The 17,514-nt window shown below is 37.2% G+C and overlaps 1 pseudogene; it reads right to left on the reverse strand.

Annotated features, from left to right (window-relative positions):
* LOC149558332 (cysteine proteinase 1 pseudogene) overlaps positions 1–745 on the reverse strand; it is a 47,502-nt pseudogene extending 46,757 nt beyond the window's left edge.
* Between the last annotated feature and the right edge of the window lie 16,769 nt (positions 746–17,514).

A 17,514-nucleotide genomic window follows, 5' to 3' on the forward strand; every position in this document is an offset into this window, starting at 1 on the left:
TCTAGGCATGAACTTCCTCCTGGAGTTCATGAAATAGATAGGGGTAGTCACGTCTCATCTGCATCATGTCCTCCCATGTGGCTGTGACCTCATCGTAGCAATCCCATTGGACCTTAACCTGGTCCACTTCTCTACCTCAAAGTTGAAGGGTCCTGTGGGCCAATATGCGAATGGGCTCTAGGGATAGCTGGCCATCTGGTGCTACCTGCATAGAACCCCAATCTATAACATGAGATGCATCATAAATATACTTCCTCAAGGAAGAGACATGAAAAACATCGTGGATGCATGATAGGCTAGGTGGCAAGGCTAAGTGATAAGCAACTGGTCCTATCCTCTCCAAAATCTCAAATGGCCCAAAAAATTGAGGAGCAAGCTTAGAGCCCTTTCCAAAATGGATTGGACTCTTGTGCGGACGCACTCTCAGAAATACTCTATCTCCCACCATAAAGGCTCGATCTGTCCTATGGGCATTAGCATACTTCTTCTGTCGGTCTTGAGCTGCCCTGAGATGTTCCCTAATCAAAAAGACTTGCTGCTCCATCTCCTTGACAATCTGTGGTCCAACTGTTACCCTATCCTCAATCTTATCCCAACTTAATGGTGTCCTACAAGGTCTGCCATATAGGGCTTGATAAGGTGGCATGCCCAAAGAAGAATGGTGCCCATTATTATAGGAAAACTCTTCTAGATGCAAATACTCCTCCCATTTAACTTGATTATCCATCACATACATGCGCAACATGTCCTCTAATACCTGGTTAACTCTCTTAGTCTGCCCATCTATCTGAGGGTGGTATGTTGTGCTCAAGTTAAGCTTAGTCCCTAGGGCTCCCTGTAACTCTCTCCAAAAGGAGGAGGTAAATATAGAGTCTCTATTAGAAATAATCTTGCGAGGAATGCCATGGAGTCTCACAATGTCTCACATGAATACTTGTGCTACTATAGAAGCAGTGAAAGTGGTATGTACAGGTGAGAAGTGGGCCACCTTAGTCAATGTGTCAACTGTCACCATAATGGCATCGTGACGATGAGAAGACATAGGGAGACCCACAAAAAAATCTATAGAAATAACATCCCACTTCCACTCTTGAATATCATGAGGATAAAGTAACCCACCAGGATGTCCATGTTCTTCCTTAACTCTCTGGCACTCTAGGCATCTAGCAACTATCCCTGCAATATGCATCCTCATGCCGAGCCAATGAAAGAGTCATCTCAAGTCTGCATGCAACTTCCTAACCCCTGGATGTACTGCATAAGGTGCCCTATGAGCCTCAAGAACATTAAAATCACACAATCCTCCAGTAGAAGGTACATAAATGCACCCTCGGTGATGTAGAAGTTCATTAGACTCTAACACATAGTTAGAGAACTTCCCCTGAAGAGGCCTCTGAGATCTAATCATATGACACACATCCCTATAAAAATCATCCTCTGGTAAGTGTTGCATTATTCTCCCCCTCAAATCTATGCTGGTGACCATGGATGACAACTCATGGCATCTCTGACTTAAGGCATCTACAACCACATTCTCCTTCCACTTGATGTAGTGTACATCAAAGTCATATTCACATAAAAACTCCATCCATCTCCTTTTTCGAGCATTAAGGTTCGTTTGAGAGAAAATATACTGAAGGCTGTGATGATCTGAGTGGAGTTCAAAATGGTGTCCCAAAAGGAAATGGCACCATCTAACCAAGGCATGTACTACTACTATGAGCTCAAGATCATGGGTACGATAATTAAGTTCATGAGTCTTAAGGATAATTAAAAGAATATTCTCTGTTGCTCCTGTTCAAATTAAAAAGGTCTCCCATACAATTTCTAGTGAGCAATTTTGCTCCTAGGAGTGTATTTTTTTGAATATTTTCTAATTGTAGAATTTCAAGGGCAATGTAAAATTTTTATTTTTTTGGTCTAATTATTTTCTAAGTGTAAAGTTTTTTGTTGCTTAATAATCAAGGAGAAAATAAATTGTCCTTTTTAAAGAAAATCTATAAGGACTTATTACAACTTAATATACCAAGAGTATGGATTATCCGTTTTAAATCAATAATGCAAGAATTGTTTGATTCAAATAACCATACAACCAGAATCTACATCCATGATCATAATTTTCATTTTCAACATAAAGGAAAACTTGAAATTTTACCAAATTGAACATCATCAATTCCATCCTATTTTTGAGATTCATCCATCTAAATTTAAATCACGAATAAATCACATGATAACAAATTATACTCAAAACACCAATTTTATTGGCAAACCTAATTCAAAGGCTCAGCCAGGAAAGAACCAGGAAGAAAACCTAGCTTCATTGCCATTTACAACAAGTTTAAAATACAATTTACAATAGGATATCAATCCCAAATTTGAACAATTTAATTAGATTTTCTTGATGACCCTCATCAAGGGATTTATAATGGCTTTTGCAACACATTTCTAGAACCATGGAGGGAATAGAATCTGATCAGGTGACCAAAAAATATGACCAAGAACAATTGAAACATGCATATTCATACAAGGTTTTCACAATAAGATCCACAATGAATCAACACTAGGGAAAGGTGGATTCTTCCAACAGGAGAAGTCAAGCACAACACCAAATCAGATGCCCAATCGTGGCTATTAACCAAGAACTTCCGTTCTTCCATTTAGACATGCCATACTCATACGAGGTTTGTGCTGACGGGTAGGGGCCCATAACACCCTACCCTCTCTCCCTCTTCTCATCCTGAGAAGAGACTCTACACTGGTTGGTGTCCAACTAAACAGACCTTTCCCAAAATTGGTCACTTCTGCCCTCTCCAAGGGTGAGTAATACCAAAACACCCATGCAAGAAAAATCTCAAAATTGCAAACATAAACATGAAAGGAAAACATCCAAAATAACATGGTTTTCGAATCTTCCCAACATAACCACAAACATACAAACATTGAAACAACAACAAGGTAGCATAAGCATGAAACAAACATGAAAAATGTATAAGGGAGATGAGAATTTCCTAATTTCACAAAGAGGTAATGGAAATGAACAAATTTGAGTAGATTTTCCACTTCCTTCCTTCAATCTTCAAAACTCCTCTCTAAATGTAGAGATTGGGTAACAACCTCCACTAGACCAAGAAGGGCCTCTAAATAAGCTTCAAACTCAACCACCAAGGAGATCAATAACTTCTCCCACCCACTTGTAATTCTAGAAACTCCTAACTCTACTCTCACTATGGTTAAACACTAAGTGGAGATGAGGTGAGGTAACTCAAGATAACCGTGGTCAATTTTCGCACAAAGGCAAAAAGAGACTTTTTGAGTGACCTCAAAAGTCAATAAAAGGGGCTTAGGGGTTGGAAAAGACCCCTAACCCATACCCATACCCTTTGGGTATAATAATTTCATGTTTTAAGCCTTAGGAAAAAGGTTTAGAGCCAAACAAAATCTAGGAATAAAATAAGACCATCTAACTACTCTAACATTGTAGATAAAGCACTAATCCAGATTAAGGGAAGACTAACCTCGATTAAGAACCCAAAAGCAAACTGACACCAACTGAACCAACTTGGGTCCAAAGGTTATACAACTAACCCTAAACAACACACTAAAGAACATAAACAATTTATGAGTGTCAAGCGACACTAAAAGAACATAGTTATGAACACTAACATTCACTGAACACAGAAAGATAAATACATACATCTCACAATACAATACGTGAATTACGAACAACAAGGTTTCCAAAAATTAGCACACAGAGATTAGTTCTGTTCCTCCATAGGGTTTCTCGGCTAAAATATTTGTACACTCATTGCACACATTAGTAGTCCCATAAAAATCACATGTACATATTTGTATACGTATCAGAAATCCACATAAATTGAAACATACATCAATAAGGGTTTCTTCATCCTGCTTAATTCTTAACCATTTAAAATCCCTTAAATCAAAGTCTCAATCCTACATTTACTGATTTCATCGACATACATATACATGAAACATTAAATGACAAACATCAAATATATCTGAAAGTAGCATCACACAACATGAAATAGTATAGTATGTTCTGAGCATCAGATAATGTCTCGACATCTCGAGTCATGAATATCAAAATAATAGTAATCTATCACTATGCTATGATGGGCTGGGGTGAGGCCTCACATCCTCCCCCACTAGGCATGAACTTCCTCTTGGAGTTCATCAAAAAGATACGGGTACTGAGATCGCATATGCACTGCATCCTCCCATGAAGTCGTGACCTCATTGTAACAGTCCCAATAGACCCTAACCTAGTCCACCTCTCGCCCTCAAAGTTCTAGGGTCTGTGGGGAAATAATGCGGATAGGCTCCAATGCTAGCTATCCATCCGATTCCACCTATAAATAATCCCAATCTATAATATGAGACTCATCATAAATGTATCCTCTAAGTACTGAGATATGAAACACATCGTGGATGTGTGATAGGCTAGGTGGCAAAGCTAAACACTATGCAATAGGTCCCATCCTCTCTAGGATCTCGAATGGCCCAACAAACTAGGGTGCCAACTTAGAGCCCTTTCTAAATCGAATCGGACTCTTGTGTGGTTGCACCCTCAAGAACACTCTATCACCAACCTGATACTCTCGATCCATCCTCTTCACATCAGCATACCTCTTCTGCCTATCCTGTGCCTCTCTCAAGGGCTGTCTAATCAGGGTCACCTACTGCTCCATCTCCTTTACTAATTGGGGACCAATAGATACTCAATCCTTGATCCTATCCCAACTCAACGGTGTCCTACATGGTCTCCCGTACAAGGCCTCATAAGGCGGCATACCTATGGAAGAATGGTGCCCATTATTATAGGAAAACTCAATAAGATGTAGGTATTCCTCCCATTTCACCTGATGGTCCATCACGTACATACGTAGCATGTCCTCCAAAACCTGATTCACTCACTCGGTCTGGCCATTGGTCTAAGGATGGTAAGCTGTACTAAAATTGAGCCTAGTGGCCAAAGCTAACTACAACTCTCTCCAAAATGGAGAAGTGAACAATGAGTCTCTATCAGAGATGATTTTATGGGGAACACCGTGAAGTCTAATAATGTCCCGCATGAACACCTAAGCTATATCTCATGCTGTAAATGTAGTACACATAGGTGAGAAATGGAAAACCTTGTTCAATGTGTCAACTATCACCAAAATGGCATCATGGCGACAAGATGACATAGGAAGACCAACAATAAAATCCATAGATATAGTGTCCCATTTCCACACTGCAATCTCATGTGGTTGGAGAAGCCCACCAGGATGAAAATGCTCCACCTTCACCCTCTGGCACTCAAGGCATCTTGCAACTATGCTAGTAATCTGCACTCTCATGCCTGGCCAATGATACAACTGCCTCAAATTTGCATGTAACTTCTTAACACTGGGGTGCGCTACATAAGGTGCTCTGTGAGCCTCAAGTACAATGAGCTCATGCAAACCCCCAATGGAAGGTACATACATACGTCCCCTATGATGCAAAAGTCCATCAGACTCCAAGGAATACTCTACAAACTTCCCTTCCAAGGGTCTCTGAGAATGTACTAACTGACTAACTTCTGCATAAAGCTCATCAGTTGGTAAGTGTTGTAAGATCCACTCTCTCAAGTTAGTGCAAGTAGTCACAGATGAAAGCTCATGATGCCTTCTACTTAAGGCATCTACAACCACATTCTCCTTTCCCTTAATGTAATGTACATCAAAATCATACTCACACAGAAACTCCATCCACTTTCTTTTCCTAGCATTAAGGTTTGGCTAAGAAAATATGTACTACAAGCTCTGGTGATCGAAATGAAGCTCGAATCTATGACCCAGAAGGAAATTTTGCCATCTCACCAAGGCATGAACCACTACTGCTATTTCTAAGTCATGAGTAGGATAATTGAGTTCATGAGTCTTCAACTTCCTAGACTCAAAGGAAATAGGTCATCCTTCCTGCATAAGGACTGCCCCTAAACCATCTAAAGATGCATCGGTGCACACCACAAAATCTACAACAGGATCAGGTACTATAAGAATTGATGCACTTGTGAGGGCTCTCTTGAGCTCTTGAAAAGCTCTACCACACTTCTCTGTCCACTCGAACTTCTTCCCCTTTTTTCTGAAGAGAGGTGATGAGGTGTGCCAATCTAGAGAATCTTGAAATGAAACATCAGTAATATCCTGCTAGCCCCATAAAGCTCCTCACTTCATTAACACTAGTGGGTGCTAGCAAATCCATGATGGCCCTCATCTTTGATGGGTCTACTAAGACTCCATCGCCTGATATGACATGACCCAAATAATGTATCTCGGGTCTGAAGAATGCACACTTCAACAAGCTGCCAAACAACTGATTCTCTCTTAGCTTTTGCAATACCTGTCTCAGGTGCTCTTCATGTTCTCTCTCATCATGAGAATAAATTAGAATGTCATCAAGAAAAACAACCAAAAACTTATCCAAAAAGGTACAGAATAATCCATTCATGAGGCTCATGAATATAGCTGGAGCATTCGTAAGGCCAAATGGTACCTCTGTGAACTCGTAGTGACCATACCTAGTATGAAAAGCTATTTTGGGGATATCACTATCCACAATCCTCAACTGATGATAACTCAACTTCAGATCAATCTTTGAAAATACGCAGGAACCCTGTAACTGATCAAAGAGATCATCGATTCTAGGAAGAGGATATCGGTTCTTGATGGTCACTTTGTTCAATTGCCGATAATCAATACACAACCTAAGTGATCTTTCCTTCTTGATGAAGATCAGTGGTGCACCCCAAGGTGACACACTAGGTCGAATATGCCCCTTCTCTAAGAGTTCCTCCAACTGAGCTTTTAGCTCACTAAGCTCATGAGTAGTCATCCTGTATGGTGCTCTCAAAATTGGCTCGGCTCCTGGCACAAGGTCTATGTGAAAATCCACTGCTCGAGGTGGAGGAATACTAGGAAGCTCTAAAGGAAACACATCTGCAAACTCCTGTAGAATTGGAAAATCATCGAGGGATGGCTCCCCCTCTGAATTTTCCTCTTTGTCACTAATAGTGATAGTAAACAACTGAAAACCCTTTCGCATGCACCGTCTAAGTTGCATAGCATAAATCATACGAAGGGACACTGGCCTCTTCACTTTGAAGATCTCCCTAGAGATACCATCATCATCCACACATTCCACCCTCTTTTGTCGACAATCCATCTTGGCATTGTTGGCATAAAGCCAATCCATGCCAAGAACAACATCATAAAAACCTAGAGGGGTAATGCGTAGATCGGTCCTAGTGGACATGTCTCCAATCTGCATCTGACAACTCCGCACCATGGAACTAACTGACACTCTGGCTCCTGAGGCTAACTCTACTTCCCAACTAACATCCTGTCTAACTGCCACTAGCCCACAACGCTCCACCACAAATGGAGATATAAAAGAATCAGTAGCTCCGAAATCAAATAAAACTGCAACCATATGGCCCTGTATAATACCTGTAGCCTCGATAACTGTGGCCTAATGCTCAGCCCGGCGGTTGTGAATCACTGCAAAAACTCTATGGGATCTACCCATGTCACCAAGTTTCGGCTCTAAAAAAGCCCTACTTTTACCGCTGGATGCCTATCCTTGTGGACACTCCCTAGCTATATGACCCATGCCACCACAAGTGTACCATGGTCTGCGAGTATAAGATCATGCACCCTGTGACCCAGACTGTTGTGGGCCTCCTAACCTGCTAGATCTGTTGTATCCACCCCTAGAAGATTGCTGAGTCTTCACTGACTATGACTATGGGGCCTGTACTTTCTGATCCTGCTTAGGACCCTGTAACTGCCACTGCTTGGGCTTAGAGCCCTGATAACCCTAAGAAGGTTTTTGCTGCTGTCGTTGTTGGGTTTTTGGCTGCTAAGACTGTTGGACCTTAGAGGACCTTGCTGTATAGTTCTGATTTCCTTTCCAAGGGGGTTTCTGCTGGGAAGAGTTTCGATTCTGAGACCGATCCCGTGACTCCTACCTACCTCGAGTATCCTTAGCAACTAGTGCTATCTCCACTACCTGTCTAAAGGTTGTAGGGAAGGCCATCCAAACTGGACCCTGAAGAGAGAAATTCAAACCCATGATAAAGCTATGGACCCATAGTTTCTTGTCCTTCATGTATTCCACATAAGGAAGGAGTTCGAGAAACCTGCTCTCGTACTGAGCCATTGTAAGGCCTCTCTGATAAAGAGAATGGAACTCCTCTATCTATTTCTATCAGAAATGCTCTGACAAGTACCTCTCTCAGAATATTTCTAGGAAAGATTCCCATGTGAGGGTGTCCATCCTCACTCCACCTATGATCTCCTCTTGATGCCACCAATTGGAGGCATCCCCTCTCAACTAATGAACTGCTAGGCATTCTTTTAGATTACTCCCATAAGGGCGTAACCCAAAGCACCACTATAGGCTCTATAACCATGCCTCTACTACTATTCCCTCAGTGGAACCAGTAAATAATGGTGGCCCAAGTCGAATCAATTCCTTGATATCATCTCCTATATTTCTAGGAGGTCTGTCAAATGGGGGTCCTCTCTAGTGTATTGAATCTTCCTTGTGCTCACCTTGACCCTCTAACTATCTCTATGGGGAACTCCTAGTCGTCTCTTTCACTCTGGGTTCGCCTCCTCTGGGTCCCTCTACTTCCACTACTAGAATCTACTGAACTGGCTGAACTACAGGTACTACTCTCTGCTGAACTACACTGATCAAAGTGACCAAAAATATGACCAAGAACAATTCAAACATGCATATTCATACAAGGTTTTCACAATAAGATCCACAATGAATCAACACTAGGGAAAGGTGGATTCTTCCGACAGGAGAAGTCAAGCACAACACCAAATCAGATGCCCAATCGGGGCTATTAACCAAGAACTTTCGTTCTTCCATTTAAACATGCCATACTCATACGAGGTTTGTGCTAACAGGTAGGGGCCCATAAAACCCTACCCTCTCTCCCTCTTTTCATCCTGAGAAGAGACTCTACACTGGTTGGTGTCCAACTAAACAGACCTTTCCCAAAATTGGTCACTTCTGCCCTCTCCAAGGGTGAGTAATACCAAAACACCCATGCAAGAAAAATCTCAAAATTGAAAACATAAACATGAAAGGAAAACATCCAAAATAACATGGTTTTCAAATCTTCCCAACATACCCACAAACATACAAACATTGAAACAACAAAAAGGTAGCATAAGCATGAAACAAACATGAAAACTAAATAAGGGAGATGATCTAATTTCCTACCTTCACAAAGAGGTAATGGAAATGAACAAATTTGAGTAGAGTTTCTACTTCCTTCCTTCAATCTTCAAAACTCCTCTCTAAATGTAGAGATTGGGTAACAACCTCCACTAGACCAAGAAGGGCCTCTAAATAAGCTTCAAACTCAACCACCAAGGGGACCAATAACTTCTCCCACCCACTTGCAATTCTAGAAACTCTTAACTCTACTCTCACTATGGTTAAACACTAAGTGGAGATGAGGTGAGGTAACTCAAGATAACCATGGTCAATTTTTGCACAAAGGCAAAAAGAGACTTTTTGAGTGACCTCAAAAGTCAAAAAAAGGGGCTTAGGGGTTGGAAAAGACCCCTAACCCATACTCATACCCTTTGGGTATAATAATTTCATGTTTTAAGCCTTAGGAAAAAGGTTTAGTGCTAAACAAAATCTAGAAATAAAATAGGACCATCTAACTACTCTAAAATTGCAGATAAAGCACTGATCTAGATTAAGGGAAGACTAACCTCGATTAAGAACCCAAAAGCAAACTGACACCAACTGAACCAACTTGGTCCAAAGGTTATACAACTAACCCTAAATAGCACACTGAAGAACATAAAAAATTTACGAGTGTCAAGCGACACTAAAAGAACATAGTTACGAACACTAACATTCACTAAACAAAGAAAGATACATACATACATCTCAAAATACAATACGTGAATTACGAACAACAAGGTTTCCAAAAATTAGCACACAGAGATCAGTTCTGTTCCTCTGTAGGGTTTCTCGGCTAAAATATCTACACACTCATTGCACACATCAGTAGTCCAGTAAAAATCACATGTACAAATTTGTATACTTATCAGAAATCCACATAAATTGAAACATACATCAATAAGGGTTTCTTCATCCTACTTAATTCTTAACCATTTAAAATCTCTTAAATCAAAGTCTCAATCCTACATTTACTAATTTCATCAACATACATATACATGAAACATTAAATGACAAACATCAAATAAATCTGAAAGTAGCATCACACAACATGAAATAGTATAGGATGTTCTGAGCATCAGATAATGTCTCGACATCTCGAGTCGTGAATATCAAAATAATAGTAATGTGTCACTATGCTATGATGGGCCGGGGCGAGGCCTCACAAAAATCTAGATGATATAAGTAGAAGGTCAATTTTTGATTTCAAAGTATGAAAGTATTGATTGAATTGAAAGAGAAAAGAGAGGAAGTGACTTGAAGGATAAGCAGGAATCCTTGTGGAACAATAAACTGACATTCTTCAGGAAGGATCAAGTATAACCAAAATAGAGATCCAGTTTCAGTAATTTAGGTGCATCATAATCAGGTCATTTCATTGTTACTCTCTAACCATTGTAGCAGTGATCTAAAATCTCTTAACAGAGTTGGTTTAATAGCTAGTTGTAAATCCTATAACAAGGAGGCAATTCTGTTGAATTTTTTTAAGACCTCTTACAAGGCCACTCCTAATAAGGTGATTAAATCGTCCAACAAGGTCACACTTAATAGTGTGTTTTTTAACCTTTAACCAGGTTGGCTCCTAACAAGGCTCACTTTGGAAGAGTGAAAAATAGTAACTAGTTATATTGATGGTGTTTTCCATATTGGGTTTCCATGTTAAATTCTGGTGTCTTATGTGTTCATTTCTTTTGTCTCATGGATGTAAATTAAGATTAAGTAATTACTAATAACATCTAAAGGATAATTGATTACCAAGTTTCAAGAATTTATGTTTATTTATCGAGCATCAACAATAATTAGTTTTATAAGTCTAAATTTTATTGTTGAAATCTAAGGGATCTAGGAAAATATTCTAGATCCTGAAGGAGTCTGTCCCTCTTAGGGCATGGAAAATGTTGCATATTTGGCCCTATTTATTATCAATGAAAGACATTTAAATCCCCATATGTTTCACACAAAAAAATCTACCATAAATTATACATAACATTCTTGCAAGAAGCCCGAAAACTTTATCATAACTTTGGTTTCATAGTGAAACATCCCACAAGGGCTTTATCCCCTGCTTCTTCCATAAAATCTTTTGTTGTAGTGCATGGCATCTTCTACCACCAACACTCCCACTAAAATTATCATTATTTCCACTCAAATTACCATCACTATTATTAACTTTCCTCTACACCATGAGAGCCTCCAATTCCTCATTAAGATTAGACATGGAAGCAATATACCTCTCCATTTTCTTAACACTAGCATCCATATCATTGATTAAAAATTCCAGATCCCTAAAGTCAATATTTGTGCTAGGTGAATTGTAGTAAAAATGGTGAAGCCCTATGGTGTTTCATTTTCTTGTTCTCAATGTAACAAAAAATGGAAAAAAATTTTGGGGATATATTTCCTACAAAATATCATAGTACATCTTTTATTTTTTGCATTAAGTTTTCTTCACAAAATACATATTTTAATTTTTGCATTAAGTTTGCTTCACATTATATTACCATTTTATTGTCTTATTTTATTATTTAAACTTTTAAATTCTTTTAGAAAGTGTGCTTGCCTTAAAATTTAACTAAATGGCATTGTATTTTAATGTTATTTTTAATTCTTATATAGATTATATTATTATTTTTAAAAAAAATTGAGTTTTAAAAAAATAAATAATGTGTGTTTAAATTTTGCTATTTGATGTATAAGTTGTATATCTTATTTTTATCAACATTTATTTCATGGTCCTAGTTGCTATTTGTAAGGTATACATTGACTAAGACCATCTTCCATTATGATAAATAAAAAATGAGATAGTGGGTCTCCTTGCATAGCACTAAAAAATCAACTAGGGTACCATTAATGAGAATGGAAAAACAAGCCCCAGATAGATAAGAAAAGATTTTCTTACACAATTTATCTTCAAAGAGAAAAAATTTAAGAACCTTGATAACAAATAATCACTTAACTCTATTGTAAGTATTTATTTAATAGTTTTGGTGACTAGTTATTAGTGACTAATTATTTAGTAGTTTTTTATTTAGCGAACTAAATATTAGTGACTAACAATTTTTTAGTAGTCTATTTGGTCACTTACTTAGTCACTTAACCATGTGATTTTACCAGATGATCAAATAAGTCACTTATTTAGTCACCTATAATTATAAATTACAAAGAAATAATAGAATTTGATCACTTTTAGTCACTTGGATAAATATTTTAGTGGTGTGACTAAAAGTTTTAGTCACATAATCACATATTTGCCAAAATATACTAGTGAAAATTTTGGGTATGGAGTTCACAAATTCAAGAGGAGCCTTTTTGAAAGTTTCCATCATGGCATATACTGCCTCTTTAAATTAACTCTTTTCAATCTTCACAGGATTGTCAAACTCAATGTGAGAGAATCCAGATAAATCAACATTATTTCTAACATTCTCACATAGATTATCTAAATCTAAAGAAAAATTGTGACTTTCCCGTTCAAATTGGTTGTTGTCATTACATTCAATTTTCTCTTCATCAGATTTAATTGGTGCAACATATTTTCTCCTTAGTCTCTTCTGAGACTCTTCACCCTTGCTAACTTGAATAGCTATTTTATCCTTTGGCTAGCCTACTTCCTCAGTCTTGTATGCAATGACTCTTGTATTAGCCCTTTTTGTAGGTATTGTAGGCTTAGGTTGAGTAGGTTCTACAACCTTCTTTGGTTTACTCACTACTAGAGCTTTACCTTTTCTTTTCTTCTTTTTATTAGTTGTAGGTGCTTCATTCACTTCTTCTCCCTTGGCACCTTGTACAATTTCTACTTCCTCTTCTTTTTAGTCTTCTTCTTGACCCTGAGTGATGCAAAGTGGTGCTTGGGCAGGCATGTCTTCATCTTCTTCTTCTTCATCATCATCTTCTTCTTCTTCTACACCTTCACCAAATTTCTCTTTCAATTTCTTCACCATATTGTTCTTTTTTCCTAATGAATGAGCCTATCTTCAAGTCCATTATGATTTTTGACTTAGCCACATCATAGTTCCAAAAAATTGTAGCCTCCTTGTCCATTTCTTCTACAAGTAATGTTGTAATTTTTGTAGAGGCTTCATCAACATTTATTTCATATCCCAATAGTCTTAACCATGACTCTACGAATTGTTGCCTGGACATATGGAAAATCACTATCAACTAGGAAGAAAACATCATCAAAATGCTTCTCCAATAGTGAAAAATTGTATCCTCAGTCTTTTCTTCATTGACTACTTGAAGTCTTCAAAGTAGCTAGTCAGAATTGACTCAAAATTATCACCTAGTTTCTCAATGAATTCACCTATTTGCACTACAATAGATCTATTTACCTTTCATGCAAATTTACCAAAAGTAGGAAATGTTTTTGTACATAAAAGAATATACATACAAGAATAGATCCAAATTTTCATTGTGCACTTTTGGTCTTCCTTATGTCTCCTAAATTTTTAGTCAATTCTCGTAACTATAACTTGGAAATATCATATGTATGATCCTTCTTTACTATCTTGTACCCCATGTCAACTACAATACATGGTAAACTATTTAATCTACTAGATTTATAGAACTTATGTGCTATAATCCTTACCACAATAGAAATTAAGGGATCTATGATTGTATCAATTATCATCCCTTGTTTATTCCATACAACTCCTATATTCTTCTCAATTACCTCTTTTGCTTCACTTCTAATTGTCTTAGGCCGATCTAGGGTTGGAAACCCTATAACTCTATGCACAATCTTCTTGGTGATTTTCACTAGTCTGTCCTCTAACTATATAGAATTGTCATGTATTATGCTCAGAACTATCTTAATCCATTATGTCTTGAAGACATTGGGGAAATCTAGGGCATAGGTTAACCCTTTCTTCTCAAAATTTTTGCATTCCTCCTTCAACACTCCATTTTCACATAATTTTCATACGTTTCCCTAATATCCATGTCTCCTATTTGACCAACCTTGCATGTATAGCAGCATCTAACATCTTGAATCATGAAGACTCGTGGTGGTATCATTGACAACACACTGGATGGATCTTGTTTATAAACAATTTCTTGAATAACTCTAAAATTTGGTTGTTTAATCTCATTTCTTATCAATTGCACATTCAAAACTTCCTTTCCCTTGACTACCTTAGTTACTAAAGATCTAGACACCATTTCATAAAACTAGTGTTTGCAAAAATTTAAATTGCGTAGCTCAACACATGATAAATATCTTTTTAATCCTACTTAGATGGTGTCGAATAGCTATTCAATCAATTTGAAAATGTTCAAAATAGTTTCTCTTCATGCTCTTCTTTGAATTCAAATGATGTCAAACAAATAGAAATTGATCAAATCACCCTTGAAATACTACATTTAATGCTAAGTGCTTACATAGCTCTAATTTTGACTTCAACAGAATTTCTAGCTCACTCAGAATCCATGTGATTTTCTATATTCTTAGAAACCATTATGAGCTTAGGCTACACTATCGTGTATGATAGCTTGGCATCAACTAGCATTTAGCTTGGCTAGTATTGTGAAACTTTTCATGCTCAATAGTAACATTAAAATAATAGATCCTAAAGATTTCTTCCAAATTATAATCAACAATTTCATCTTTACTCATGCATATACACTCTTTTCAAAACTAACTCATTGGAACTGATGTATAGTGAACCTTTGAAAACATTAGTCCCAACATACCTCTTGATTGCCTAGTTGAAGATGATGTGATCACTTGATCCTTTGGATTAAGTGACCTCATTTGCATTTGTTCTAATATAATCTTCTCTTTTCTTCCATGTCTTGTTCATTTGATTTTTGACATCTTCAACATCTACCTTTTCCTTTGCCTTTTTTGAATTCACTACTTGGTGCCTTTGACCTTGTTGAACAATGTCTACTTATGTAACCAATCTTCAAACAACTAAAACATGTCATTTAACTCAACCATCTACTATAATCACTTCAAAAATGTGTTCTAATACAATTCTCAAGAACATTTCCATACTCTAGACAGTAACAACAAATATGCCTATTATTGTAGTCCTAGTTATAAGAGTTTCCATTGTGTTTTACCTTTGTCTACTTGGTTGATGAGCACTTGGATTTGTATTTGCACTCAAAAGCTCTATGTCAATACTTCTAATAGTTACAAAAATATCCTTCAAATCTTTGAGTGTTCATGGTCTTGGTTCTACATTCATGTGTATGATGACCTTGCTTGTTGCACTTTTGTTAGTGACCCATATTATTCTAGCTAAAATTTTGTTTTGCAGTCGTGCTCCTAAAAACATTAGCAGTATGTGCCAAATTTCCATAATTATGATAGGTGGGTTTGGAGTTCTTACCTTAGTTACTTTGCTCAAAATTTTTGGATGATTCTCCTTTTTTAGTGTTGGTGTAGCCTAATCTAGTAGTATCATCATTAGATCTATGAGATCTCATTAGTTTCTCAAAGTACTTGATAGCTTCACTAGGTTTGTTGAAACTTCTACCAAACTCCTTTTCCCTTTTTAGATCATTGCTCAATTGTTCAATTTATAATTCAATGTTGTGATCTTAAGGTCTTTACAATTTAGTTCATGATCAGCAATCATGACTTGATTCATTGACTCCAATTTTATGCTAGAAATTATTTGTACTTATGATGTTTTCTCCTTCAATCTATTAACCAATGTCCTCTTGTCATCTTCAATCATGAATTTTTCTTCTATGATTTTCTTTTTCTTTTCAACAACATCACAATGTAGTATTTCTTGAGTTTCCTACTCTCTTTTTAGGTTCTTGACCTCTTCAGTCAAGGTTCTATTCTTTTACATTAGATCTGCAACTACTGCATCAAATTTTTTAGAGTTCCCTTTAGTGAATAGTCCAATAGTTTCAATCTCTATGTAATGTGTGTCATTATCCTCAATAACTATATCTTTCGTACTCTTGAGTGAACACATAAGAACATCCCTTTCTTCATTCAACTAATGTAGAATGAGTTCTATTTCAATTATCTGGTTCTTAATAGTCTTTCACAACTTGTAGAATTCCATTTCCAAGATCTTTCCTCAAAGTTGTAAAACTTTCCCTTTTAGAGAACAAAGATTTGATACCAATTGTTAGAATTACAATAGGAAAGTAAACTCTTGGGGGGTGGGGGGGTGGGGGGTTGGGGTGAATCAATGCTTCAAACTTTTACCCATAAAATCATTCACCTCATATCCATCTCACAATTCAACAAATAAACTGAAATACCATATTATGCATATACTTCTAAAGCATGTAAATAAGTAAACATCCACACATATTTATGACACAAGATATGTTTACCAGAAACCCTCCAATGAGAAGGTAATCCTAGCGTGGGGATGACACCCAAAAATATTCACTACTACAGTTGTAAAGTGTATCCAATTAAGGTTACAATTGTTTGACCATCAAATATGATCTACCCTGTAAAAGGTATGCCCTATTAAAATCTTAAAAAGACTGTTAGGTCTCACCAAGCTATTAAAGGATTTCAACACCCTGTTAAAAGTGTGCCTTATGAGAGGACTTTAACTTATAATTAAGTAAGAACCTTATTAGAGGATTTCAACACAGCCTGTTAACACTACTCTATGAAGAGATTTAATGGATTTACCTCTTAGAATGTCTCAGCAATGATCTTGTGGTTAGCATCTACTGCTAGATAATAGATCACCTCTTTGCATGTATCCTTGATCCTCCTCTAATAAAATTTCTCTATTCTTTACTTTTACTTCTTCCTCTGTTCTTCTCTAACTAATTCTGCAATTCATTTCACCTCAATACTATTCCTCTGCTATCACACTTAGATTCTCTATTTGCAATGGCTCTGCATGCAAACTTTTATTCCTGCTCTCTCTTCTCTTCCACAACTCTTCACTTCAAAATTCTAATGTGTATTAGGGTTTCCCCTCTATAAGAGGATATTTGTGGCATAAGGTTAGGTATGAATCAATGATCAAGATTCATCCATATTGTGGCTTAACCCTTCCCTTTTTTGATTGGATGCATGTAATGCATAGGGATTAACATTTAGGATTTGTCCTTATCATCTAGGATCTCAAAATAATATATTAAGTCAACTAAAAAATGGTTTACATAGTAGTTTGTACCAATACAAACTACTATATCATAACTATATTACCTTGCATCTAAAGTCCCTAGTGCTTGACACTTTTTGTAACTTCAATGTTGTCACTCGACATCTAAAAGACTCAACATGCAGTACTTGCTCAGCACTTCAATCAC

This window comes from Cupressus sempervirens, chromosome 5, assembly GCF_028749045.1.
Source record: "Cupressus sempervirens isolate cs-2001-9-10 chromosome 5, ASM2874904v1, whole genome shotgun sequence".
NCBI lineage: Eukaryota > Viridiplantae > Streptophyta > Pinopsida > Cupressales > Cupressaceae > Cupressus > Cupressus sempervirens.